We start from the raw sequence: 12172 nt of genomic DNA on the forward strand, positions 1-12172 counted from the left end.
AGTGTGTGTGTGTGTGAGTGTGAGTGTGTATGAGAGTGTGTGTAGGTGTGTGTGTGTGTGTGTGTGTGTGTGTGTGTGTGAGAGTGTGTGTGTGTGTGTGAGTGTGTGTGTGTGTGTGTGTGTGTGAGTGTGTATGAGAGTGTGTGTGTGTGTGTGTGTGTGTGTGAGTGTGTATGAGAGTGTGTGTGTGTGTGTGTGTGTGTGAGTGTGCATGAGAGTGTGTGTAGGTGTGTGTGTGTGTGTGTGTGTGTGACCCAGCCGAGCTGCTGATTCGAGGAGCGTGGAGCATTGCAGGGCTGTTAACCCTAGTGAGAGTCATTAGCTGCTCTTGGACATAATGAGAGAAGGGTTTTAATTAAACTCTGCTCATCAGACCCGACTAATCGCACACTCTCGTCACTCGCCTCTTCTCCCTTCCCTTCTGCAGCCATTTTCTCTCATTACAAACAGAGATGGAGAACACCCAGATATGGACGCTTCCCCCTCCACTGACCCTCTCCCTCTCTCCTTCTTTCTCTTTCTCCCCCTCTCTCTTTCCCCTTCTGTCCCTCCCTCCCCCTCTCGGGCAAAGGGCAAGACTGAGCTAATTTTAGTCTGATCCCTGCACTGTGTGTGCGTGTGTGTGCACTATATGTGTATGCACTGATTGTGAGTGTGTGTGTGTATGCACTGTGTGTGTGTGTGTGTGTGTGCACTGTGCGTGTGTGTGTGTGTGTGTGTGCACTATATGTGTATGCACTGATTGTGAGTGTGTGTGTGTATGCACTGTGTGTGTGTGTGTGTTTGTGCACTGTGCGTGTGTGTGTGCGAGTGTGTTTGACTGTGTGTGTGTGAGTGTGTGTGTGTGTGGGGGGGGGCAGCATCTTCATTAAAAAAGACATCCTCATTTTAAGAAGCACAAGAACACAAGATGATGGTCGGAGGTTTAGAGGGTCTGAGGTTTAGAGGACCCGAGGTTTAGGGGTGTGAGTTCCTGGGTTTCTTCTTTTTTAAATAAAGACATACAGCTGCTGAACCTGAGCAGATATCAACAGAGCACTTTCAGTGGGACCGACTAAAATGGGTGTCTAAAAGGAAGTCTGGGATTAAGGTCATCCCACAACACACACACACACACACACACACACACATAAATGCACGCACGCACGCACGCATGCATGCACATATATACACACACACACACACACACACAGATAATAGTATTATAAAGATTAGCAGGTGATTCTTCTGGGTTAAACCCCTGTGAAAGAAAGTGACATAATCTGAGCCTGGTCTCCTCATAGATACACTACACACCTCACATTACACACTACACACTACACACCTCACATTACACACTACACACTACACACGTCACATTACACACTACACACCTCTCAGTGATGTTACACACTACACACGTCACATTACACACTACACACCTCTCAGTGATGTTACACACTACACACCTCTCAGTGATGTTACACACTACACACCTCACATTATACACTACACACCTCTCAGTGATGTTACACATTACACACCTCACATTACACACAAGACACCTCTCAGTGATGTTACACACCACACACCTCTTATAACACTACACACCTCGCATTACACACTACACACCACATACCTGGCATTACACACTACACACTAGACACCTCTTATAACACTACACACTGCACTCTCAGTGATGTTACACACTACAAACCTCACATTACACACTACACACTACACACCTTGCATTAGATTAGATTAGATTAGATTCAACTTTATTGTCATTGCACAGAGTACACGTACTGAGTACACACTACACACTAGACACCTGTTATAACACTACACACTAGACACCTCTCAGTGGTATTAAATAATAGTCAGTGTTCCCATCTCATTGCTCAACAGCACCTCTTCTGGTCAGTCGGGTACTTGCGATCTGTCTGTACTGTCCCATCACAGTGCACGAGCAGCTCGTCCGTGAGAATAGGGGGTGGGCCATTCTGATCCTGGAGGGCCGGTGTGAATGCAGGTTTTGTTCACATCAAATACCCTGGCCAAATGAGCTAATTGGCTGAGGTGGAAACAGAGGCGCACTTCCTGTTTCCTGTCTCAAGTAATTTGAATACCTATCGGAACAAAATAAATAAAACATTCTTCTGGCGGAAGAGGATAGCACAATAGAGGTGGCAGCCCAGTATGTCTCTGCCTGCTATTATACACAATATCATATGTGTTCATTATTAATTGTGGCAAGTTCATAAATTGTTGTATTATGATATGAATATATTTTAACCTGGGTGTGTGTGTGTGTATGTGTGCATTTGTGCGTGTGTGTGTGTGTGTGTGTGTGTGTGTGTGTGTGCGTATCTATACTTTTTTTCCCTCGTTCTGGTTGTAGGGGTCTGTTTGTCATTTTGTATATCCCATTGCTTTTGCAACACAAATTTACTTGTCATGCAAATAAAGCACATTAGAATTAGAATTAGAATTAGAATTTGAGACAGCGAGAGAGATCTGTGGTGTGGTGTCCCCCCAGATGATGTCAGTGAAATTTCCTCTCTGTTCATCTACAATCTGTCTGATTAAGATCAGAGTGCCCGCTCTGCAGTGCATTCTGGTAAAAGCCCCCCCCACTGCATTTTGGGAAACCCCGCTCACACTCAGAAGTGGGCACCACCAGGGGGTGGTTCAAGGAATCTCCCACTTGTGCTTACCGGGGAAGGGGGGAGGAGCAGAAATGAGAAGGGAAACCTTTACCCTGCCCCCCCCACCACCACCCCCCCCCCCCCAGAATCACCTGTGTGTGAGATATCTTCTCACTGTGTCACCTTCTGAGGTATCAGTGCTGCCAAAATTTCTCCTTTTGATGATGTACAATATAGTTGGCTGGTATATACAGTACTGGCACAAATTATGGAAACCCTGCATTTGTAAACATGAGTTTGATGATTAATGAAATATTTTGCACTGAAAGTGTGCATTTGTCTGGTATTTGTGTGCACATCTCTCTGTTGTTGTGTCTGTGTGTATCTTGTGTTACATCTCTCTCTGTGGTTCAGTGTGATCTCTTTTCTGTTCACTGTCTGCCCCAGAGCTAAACTTCAAAAACACAAGCACAACGGCGACAGGCAAACACAAGCTCGCCGTCGCCATCACCATTGGCTGGCCCTGGAATTCCTGTCTGGGTCTGCCCACCAGTGGAATCCCCCCGCCCCCTCTGAATGGAACAGGGACTGTGGAGCCAAGGTCAAAGGTCGAAGTTCAGGCCCGGTTCAGCTTTCACCAGTCTCCAGGGTTAGTGGGGGGCCCATCATTACCCAAAGGTGTGGAACTCATTTTTCATCATAATAATAATAATAATAATAATAATACGTATAAGTATAATAAGTAGGAAGAAAAAGAAGTATAATAATAATAAGTATAATAATAATAATAATAATAAAATAGGAAGAAAAAGAAGTAGAATAACAATAATAATAATAATAAGTAGGATGAAAAAGAAGTAGAATAATAATAAGTATAATAATAATAATAATAATAATAATAATAATAAGTATAACAATAATAATAATAATAATCACCTCTGCTGCTTGTTTTAGATATTTGTACAAGAAAAAAGAAAAGATGAAACTGCTTTTCTCCTGCATGGTTTCCTTTGGTAGTTGCTCTTTAAGTCGATACCTGATGGTGGAGTTGGGGATCTGTCGACTGAAAGTAAAAGTCTTTCTCGATGAGACGCAGTGTGGGTTTGGCTCAGGGCCTGAAGCAGAGACCAGCCTCCTCAAGCTTTCCCACACAACCAGCACTTCCTCCCGCCCGCAACATTTCCTGAAACAACGGGCACAACGTCCTGTCACATGACAGGAAGTGAAGTTTTTTTAGGGAATGGTGCGGTCCCGGGCAGTACAGACTGTACCGGTGTCGTGTCAGGAGCAGTCTGCGTGCATTTCTGGGTGGGAAAAGTGACTTCCTGTTTATTCTGGACGGTAATGATGAGAGGCTGAAGCTGCTGTGGAAACATTGACAGTAAAATTAATTTTTAAAAGTATTTTTTGAGAATCCTGCCCAGCATTATAGGACAGTATAGCGGTATATAAAAATAAGTATTACTATTTTTTTTTTTACTCTTGTGGTCCAGGATCTGAACAAACACATCCTCACATAATTTAGAAATAAGCATCGGGTTACAGCAACTGAAAAACACATTGTTTCCATTTTGGACACTCGCTGCTCATGTTGTAGTAATTGTGCGGGTGCTGAACAGAAAGTGCCGCCGTTGGAGCAGAGCTGACAGACTTCACAGAGAGCTGGGGCCCTCGGTGTCTAAACAGCCTGCACTCACACCCGGGCTAGAACCGCTGCCCCACTGTCACGGGGGGGGGTGGCGAGATTCAGTCTGCTCTGGCGGACGTGTGAGCGCGTTAGGCAGGGCGGGGGGTCGCACAATGAGATACATAAATCAGAGGGTTATTAGGATCAGGGCAAGGAGCAGGGTTCAGGATTTACCTAGATTCAGGATTCAGGATTCAGGTGGATTCAGGCTTCAGGTGGATTCAGGATTCAGGTGGATGCAGGATTCAGGTGGATTCAGGATTCAGGATTCAGGATTCAGGTGGATTCAGGATTCAGGTGGATGCAGGATTCAGGTGGATTCAGGATTCAGGATTCAGGATTCAGGATTCAGGATTCAGGATTCAGGATTCAGGTGGATTCAGGTGTATTCAGGTGGATTCAGGATTCAGGATTCAGGATTCAGGTGGATTCAGGATTCAGGCAGCCTTCACGTTGTCCATTTGGGGGGGGGGTGGAGTTTGTGTTGGATTCACTGCTGACCTTAATCATTGTGCTGCTGGAGAGTGTGTGTGTGTGTGAGTCAGTGTGTTTGTATGTATGTGTGTGAGTCAGTGTGTGTGTGTGTGTGTGTGTGTGTGTTGGGTGTGTGTGTGTGTGTGTGTGTGTGTGTGTGTGTTCGATCCAGGCCCTCCCCCAGGCCTGACATTTATCTAATTTGATTACAGCAGGCAGCTGACATTTCAGTTACAGAGAGAGAAAGAGAATGAGAGAGAGAGAGAGAATGTAAGAGAGAGAGAGAGAGCGAGAGAGAGAGAGAATGTAAGAGAGAGAAGAAAGGAGTGAGGGAAAGAGAGATAGAAGGAGAGAGAGAGGGACTCTCCGCAGAGCTGTCAGATATCATGGTCATCTGGAAGCACCGCCCGGCTGCAGCCACTCTCATGGCCTCTGCTCCACTCCCTCCCCCCTAATTACACCACCCCCCCTTCGCCATGGCGACGGAGCAGGCCCGGTGGCGTGTGTTTTGGGGGGGGGGGGGGCGCTGCGGGGAGCAGGAAACAGTGTTTGTGCTGACGAAGGCTCCCCCCACACTGGGCTGCTTAGCCGGCCGAGGGGAGGATTCATTAACAGCACTGTGCATCACACACACACACATGCACACACACACACACACACACACACACTGACTCACACACATACATACAAACACACTGACTCACACACACACACATGCACACACTCACGCACACACATACATGCACATATACACGCGCGCACACACACACACACATATACACATACACACAAACACACATAAACTCACACACACACAGGCACACACACACACACTCACGCGCACACACATACACGTACATATACACGCACACACATACACACAAACACACACACGCACGCACACACACACACGCATGCACACACACACACACACTCACTGACACACACACACACGCACGCACACACACACACGCACACACACACACGCATGCACACACACACACACACTCACTGACACACACACACACGCACGCACACACACACACTCACACTCACGCACGCACACGCACACACACAAACATGCACATATACACGCGCACACACACACACACATATACACATACACACAAACACACATAAACTCACACACATAGGCACACACGCGCGCACACGTACATGCACATATACACGCACATACACACAAACACACACACGCACACACAGACACACGCACACACACACACACACACACTCACACACACACACACACACACACACACACACACACACACCTCAAACTCACACACATGCACACACACACGCACACACACTCAAACACACACACACTCCCAGCCCTCTCCTAGATTTATTACCCACGATCTCAGCAGCCAGCGGAAAGCTATCCCATGATGCATCAGTGGAGTGGGGGGTGTGCAGAGTGGGGGGGGGCGCTCCCCTGGGGGAGCAGCGGCTCCTGTCATCAGCACCTCCTCGGGTTCTGTTTGTGTTGCCAGCAGTGCGGAACTCGCACACCGCCAAGCGAAGTCCCCAACTGAGCGCGTGCAAGCCCAACTGCCACTCGCACACGAGGGAAGGGTCATCAGGATCTGCCGGAGGTCAAAGGTCACACCCCGTTCCCCAAAAAGCGCTCCGCTTCGCCCCTCTAAGGCTTGTTTCAGGGGCAGAATTTTTCACCTTTTTGCTGTTTTGACTGTTAGCTCAGCAGCGGGTTGTCGGGTCATAACTCTAAAACCCAGAGCTCACATCATCACTTTGTCTACCCCACGAGACCGCGATTGTGCGCTTTTAGATTTTTTTTTCTCCACGTAACGGCACACGGGAGAGTCCTCTTCAGCTGGGGTTCAGGGCTTGGGGTTCAGCTGGGGTTCAGTTGGGGCTCAGGGCAGTAGTGACCCCCCCACCTTTCATAGCCCTCGATAAGCGTGACAGAAACAAACCGGCTTTCAAAACCTTAAAAAGCCAAAATGTCCAAAGCTTCTCAGAGCCTCTCAGGGAGCCCCCACAGGTCCAGTGACACCAGCCCTCCTTAGGCGCGGTCGTGTTGATGCCATCTTTCCGTCGTGGGGCGGAGCTTAAAACGCCCGCGTTCTGAGAAGCGGCCAAGCGTAACGGTCAGTCCAGCCTGCTCTGCCTGGCCCCGCCCAGAGGGAGGCGCTTATCTGGGTGACCATGTGACCATGTCTCTGACCGCCATGGCCGCTGGGGTCACAGCTGAGGCGAACACAGAGGGGCCCTGAGGGCTGCTGAGGGGAAGCTTTATAGTGGCATTCTGGGGTTTGTAGTTTGAAGCAAACAGACAATTCAAGTGACTACCAAAACTGCTTGTACAGAGACATCGGGTCTCCAGAGGGGTTTTGTGTATGTGTATATTACCCAATTAGTCCTGAAAAAAATGACTTTTAATCAGATTTTCTGGCCACAAATTGAACCCTGTCCCTTTAACTGTCGCCAGTTCATCACCTGAGAACAGGCCCCGCCCACTCTGTGTGTCAGTGTGTCACATTACCCCGTTCACATGGCGACGATGACACACCTCCCCTCCCACCCAGGATGCTTCAGGGACACACACATGGGACGAAGGCCTATTGTGTCATGAGCGCTATTTTTGATTGTTTCCACTTCCTCCAGAGATGGTCGAGCCGGTGCCTGGAACCCTACGCACCGATATCACCGCAGTGCCCTGAATGACAGTACAACAACAGAAAACCATTTCTTTCTGTTTAAGCACTTGTAATAGCCTTGAAATACAACTGTCACTTGGAACTGTTTACCAACAGGAAAAGCAAATAGTATCCTTCTTTGATGCGCCCCAACCTCGGGGTTAAATGTAACATTTCACCCTCTGTACTTTCAGTCAGATTGCTAGTGAAGGGTGTGTCCCAGAAATTTCATTGTGGCGTGTAATCATAGCCAAGGGATGTAGGTTGTTTTCATTAAAAAAATGATTACTCTATCTCTTGTAATATTTTCAGAATTGACCCAATTATAAAAAAAATGTTATTTCCCTGCTCTCCCTGAGCAGTAGCAGTACTAGCAGTAGTAGTAGCAGTAATAGTAGCAGCTGTAGTGCATGCTGTAGTGGTAGTAGTAGCAGCTGATTGGGCTAATTTAGTGGGGTGGGGGTTTCACATGACCAGGCTGGCCTGGGTGCGGACAGAGGGTGGGGGGGGGGTCTCTGTCTCACATGCTCTCTGGAATGTTGGGCCGGGACACGTGGAGGGGTGGGGGGGGGGTAGTGGGGGGGGGTCTGGTGTGCAGTGTTGGAGGGTGAGGGGTCTTGCCCTGTTTTCCAGTGTAGGGCCACAGGTTTGAGTCCTGGCTATACCTCACTCAGCTCAACAACAAAGCTGATGCAGCTGGAAAATTGGGAGGGTGGGGTGGGGGGGGGAGGGGGGGCATGACAAAAACAAGACCTTCCGACCTCCACTCCCCTTCAAGAAAGAAAAGCAACTGACTTTACCAGTTAGCTGTAACATAAAGGCTTATCTGATTAACAGCAGTAATCACCCCCCCCACCTCTCTCTCTCCTCTCTCCCCACAACACCCCCCACTCTCTCTCCCTCTCCCACAACCCCCACCCCCCCCCCACTCTCTCTCCCTCTCTCCCACAACCCCCCCCTCTCTCCCTCTCTCCCTCTCTCCCTCTCTCCCACAACCCCCCCTCCTCCCTCCCCCACCCCCCCCCTCTCTCCCTCTTCCCAACCCCTCCCCCCCCCCCGCTGCTGCCTTGTGCTAGAAGTGCCCTTGTGATGCAGGGAGTGTGGGTCTCTGTTGTGTAATTGTCTCTTATGTAACTGAGCGTATGAAGCTGAAGACATGTTAAAAACCAGGCCAGGAACGGATGGCTGGGAGTGCTGTGTGCTCACGCTGCTTTTCATTAAGGGAGGGGGGAGGGGAGGGCGAGGGAGGGAGGGAGGGAGGGGGGGGACGGAGGGGAGGGAGGGGGGGAGGGCTCGCACCACGGGCCATATGGAGAGGGCAGGGCAGGATTTGCTGTAGGGTCTGCGTGGTTTGACCATGTTATGAGTTGCATTCGCCCCCCACCAAAAAAATGCCCCTCCCACTTTCTCAGAAGTTTGTGGTGCAGGGTACACAGAGATTTGGGGGAGGGGGGGGTGGTAAGTTTGGGGTGCCAGCAGGCTGCCGTATGGGGCCCACTCTCTCTCATGGTCTAGTGTGGGATGCAGTCTGAAAGATTGGGAGGGGTGAGTTTGGGGAGCATCTCTTACCCATGTCTGAAATCACAGTCCCTGTTCTGCTGGTGCACTCGACACTGAAAGACCCTCCTTCCCTTTCTCCATTTCCCTCTCTCTCTGTCCCCCTCTTTCAGTGTCTTTCTGCCCTCCCTCCCACTCTCCCTCTCTCTCCCGCTCCGTCTCTCTGCTTGTGGAGGTCAGAGGAGGCTGTGCTCTCCCCCCTCCCTCCCTCCCTCTCTCTCTCCCTCTCTCTCCCGCTTGCTCTCGCTCTCTCTCTGCTTGTGGAGGTCAGAGGAGGCTGTGCTCTCCCCCCCTCCCTCTCTCTCTCCCTCTCTCTCCCGCTCCGTCTCTCTGCTTGTGGAGGTCAGAGGAGGCTGTGCTCTGTCACAGAATGCCAGTGTAAAAATGTGAATGATAGAGCCGTCGATAAGGTTGAAAGCCAACCAAGGACACAGAACAGGTCCCCACCCACAGAGAGAGAGAGCGAGAGACAGAGAGAGAGAGAGAGAGAGAGTGTGAGAGAGAGAGTGAGATCGAGAGCAAGAGCAAGAGAGACAAAGAGAGAGAGAAAAAGAGAGAAAACAAGATTTATTTCAGATTAGATCCTGATGCAATTATGTTTTAATGGAGCTGAGTTGTGAGGCATAGTGTATCAGAGCAACGAGGGCAGTCTGGTGTAATAGAGCTGGTCGAAGCTTACTGCAAAGCACACTCATCTTCCCTAGACACTCATCCCCACTGACCACTCATCCCCACAGAACGCTCTTCTCCTCTGAACACTCATCCCCACAGAATGCTCTTCTCCTCTGAACACTCATCCCCACAGAACACTCATCCTAACAGAACACTCATCCCCACAGAACACTCCTCTACTCTGAACACTCATCCCCACAGAACACTCGTCCACACAGGACGATCTTCTCCTCTGAACACTCATCCCCACAGAATGCTCTTCTCCTCTGAACACTCATCCCCACTGACCACTCATCCCCACAGAACGCTCTTCTCCTCTGAACACTCATCCCCACTGAACACTCATCCCCACAGAACGCTCTTCTCCTCTGAACACATCATCCCAAGAACGCCTTCCTCTGAACACTCATTCCCTGAGCACTCCAAGAGCTTTGCCTCTCAACACCTCTCCACGAAGCTTTCTCCTTGCAAATCACCCCACAACCTCTTCTCTCTGACACCATCCCATGACACTCATCCCCATGAAAGCTCTCTCTGACACTATCCAAAAGCTTCTTCTGAACACTCATCCCACAGACGCCTTCTCTGAACCTCATCCACAGAACACTCATCCCCACAGAACGCTCTTCTCCTCTGAACACTCATCCCCACTGACCACTCATCCCCACAGAACGCCCTTCTCCTCTGAACACTCATCCCCATAGAAGACTCATCTCCTCTGAACACTCATCCCCACAGAACACTCATCCTAACAGAACACTCCTCTACTCTGAACACTCATACCACTAGACTCATCCACAGACGCTCTTCTCTGAACCTCATCCTCACGACTCCCACAGAACGCTTCTCCTTGAGACTAGTCCAAGAACACTCATCCACATGACGCTCTCCTCTGACACTCATCCCCACTGACCACTCCCAGACGCCTTCTCCTCTGAACACTCATCCCCATAGAAGACTCATCTCCTCTGAACACTCATCACCACTAGCCAAGGCTTCTTCAGTGAGTCCATCTGTGCCTGGTTCAACTCAGAGTTGCACTTACTGAGCATGTGCACATGCACCCTGCCAGAGTTAACTTTACACTGAGCATGTGCACATGCACCCTGCCAGAGTGCATTTTACACTGAACATGTCCTCCTGCAAGTTTCAACCAGACCACTTTTTTTTGCCCTTTCTTAGAAACCGTGGAAACACCAGCCAAGTAGGGAGGGTGGGTTGCTGGGGCAATCTCGTCGTTTGACGTGCGATGGCAGGAGTGACGGGTTTTGGGTGCCGTGGCAATGACCTCTGCACGGCGGGGTCAAGCGCGCGCTAGCCAATCAGGGCGGGTGGAATGCCAGGAATGTTCTGTGGCAGTGGCCTCACAGTGGGGAGGAGAGAAATGAAAGGAGAAAGCAGGAGGAGGAAGAGGAGGAGGAGGAGGAGGAGGAGAGATGGGGGGAGGGCTCTGTCTTACGCACTTGGGCTGCGTCGTTTCCCAGAATGCCTGAGGTGACGTGTGGCACGAGGCCACCCTGGCCTGGAACAAACCGTCTCCGAGCATTTATCCACCCGCCCCCCCCCAAAACCACCCCGACCCTGACCGACCGATAAGGCACTGACTCTGCCCTCCCGCCAAAAGAAAGCAATTAAAATAACACAAATAAAAGTTCCCCGTTCTGCTCTGTGTCTCTGAATGTTCCAGCACTGCAAGCCCCGGGTCTCCTGGCGTGAGAGAGAGAGAGTCAGTGGGACAAAGCAACAGGCTCATTTTCACACATCAGTACCAACATTAACCCAGCAATCTCGTGATCAAAATTAACCCAGCAACATCATGATCAAAATTAACCCAGCAACCTCATGATCAAAATTAACCCAGCAACCTTGTGATCAAAATTAACCCAGCAACATCATGATCAAAATTAACCCAGCAACCTTGTGATCAAAATTAACCCAGCAACCTTGTGATCAAAATTAACCCAGCAACATCATGATCAAAATTAACCCAGCAACCTTGTGATCAAAATTAACCCAGCAACCTTGTGATCAAAATTAACCCAGCAACATTGTGACCAACATTGAACCAAATCTCACCTAATCGCACAATCTCTAGCCCAAAAACACTAAAACCACTGTTAACCCAAAAACACCAAAATCACAGTAACCATGATAAATAAAATATCACCATGACCATAACCCAACACCATAACTATGGGCTGACCCAGCATGCACTCAGCTGGGAGACCCCTCCCCCTCCAGCTGAGGCTCCTCCCACTGATGCCCCTCCCCCTCCAGCCTCTCTCCACAGCTGCACTCAATCTGCAGAGACATTTAAATAGAGTTTAATTACGACCAATCATCTGCAGAAAGGAGGCCTATCTCCACCAATCAGAGATCAAATTGTTATCTAATCTCCTGCCTCCTGTTCATCCTTCTTTTTTAACTTCAGGCGGGAGAAACGAGCACCGAAAGATCACTCAGAAATCACGCCC

At 49.5% G+C, this 12172-nt stretch overlaps 1 long non-coding RNA gene across 2 annotated transcripts; it reads right to left on the reverse strand.

Moving 5' to 3' along the window:
- Positions 1-1730: 1730 nt before the first annotated feature.
- LOC135258343 (uncharacterized) lies at positions 1731-7937 on the reverse strand. Of its 2 annotated transcripts, XR_010330991.1 has the most exons (3): positions 4489-7937; positions 3564-3810; positions 1731-3215 (listed from the first exon to the last, which is right to left on the reverse strand). It is a non-coding gene; the product is annotated as an uncharacterized LOC135258343 (long non-coding RNA). The 2 variants fall into 2 exon arrangements; XR_010330957.1 differs by having other exon boundaries at positions 3564-7937.
- Between the last annotated feature and the right edge of the window lie 4235 nt (positions 7938-12172).

The sequence above is a fragment of the Anguilla rostrata genome, chromosome 1 (genome assembly GCF_018555375.3).
Source record: "Anguilla rostrata isolate EN2019 chromosome 1, ASM1855537v3, whole genome shotgun sequence".
Classification (NCBI taxonomy): Eukaryota; Metazoa; Chordata; class Actinopteri; order Anguilliformes; family Anguillidae; genus Anguilla; species Anguilla rostrata.